Source organism: Podarcis raffonei, chromosome 12 (assembly GCF_027172205.1).
Source record: "Podarcis raffonei isolate rPodRaf1 chromosome 12, rPodRaf1.pri, whole genome shotgun sequence".
NCBI lineage: Eukaryota > Metazoa > Chordata > Lepidosauria > Squamata > Lacertidae > Podarcis > Podarcis raffonei.
Genome location: NC_070613.1, coordinates 57,840,973 through 57,841,946, shown reverse-complemented (window position 1 = coordinate 57,841,946; position 974 = coordinate 57,840,973).

Here is a 974-nt window from a genome sequence, read left to right as displayed (position 1 = left end):
GCTTTTTGTCCTTAGTGTGTATTTTGGGTGCAGCCAGGAAAATGTCTGCATCTGCATGTTCTGAATAGCAGTGGCATTCATATAACCACTCGGAACTGTTTGCAAGTGTCAGGATGCTGCATTAGCTCATTCAGCACCCGTAAGTCACTTGGCTGGTCTTCAGGCTTGCTAGTGCCATCCCAAACAATAGAGTTGACACAGTGATGGCATAACAAAAGCATATCCTTTCTGTTCAGGTCTTCATTGGCTGCTTTGCTGGAGAAGTTACTACTGTATCTAAATCGGGGTAAGGTAAAGGTAAAGGGACCCCTGACCATTAGGTCCAGTCATGGCTGACTCTGGGGTTGCAGCACTCATCTCGCTTTATTGGCCAAGGGAGCCGGCGTACAGCTTCCTGGTCATGTGGCCAGCATGACTAAGCCGCTTCTGGCGAACCAGAGCAGCACACAGAAACACCGTTTACCTTCCTGCCAGAGCGGTACCTATTTATCTACTTGCACTTTGACGTACTTTTGAACTGCTACGTTGGCAGGAGCAGGGACTGAGTAACGGGAGCTCACCCCGTCATGGGGATTCGAACCGTCAACCTTCTGATCGGCAAGTCCTAGGCTCTGTGCTTTCACCCACAGCACCACCCGCATCCCTAAAAATCGGGGTAGTCAACCTTTTAATACCTACCACCCACTAATGCATCTTTCTTGATGGTAAAATTTCCTTACCGCCCACCAGTGCTCGATGGAAGGAGGATTCAGCTTGTGCCGTAGAACCCCCTACTGCCCACCTAGAATCCTGAAACGCCCACTAGTGGGTGGTAGGGACCAGGTGGACAACCCCTGATCCAAATGCATACACTGCAGACTCAAAGCATTCTTTGTTGTTGCTTTGCCCCATTTTAGTGACTTAAGGTTTGGCTCTGAAGGATCCTGGGGCTGCCCCTTGGTGATCCGCAGCTAAGGAGAAGATATGGGCTACAT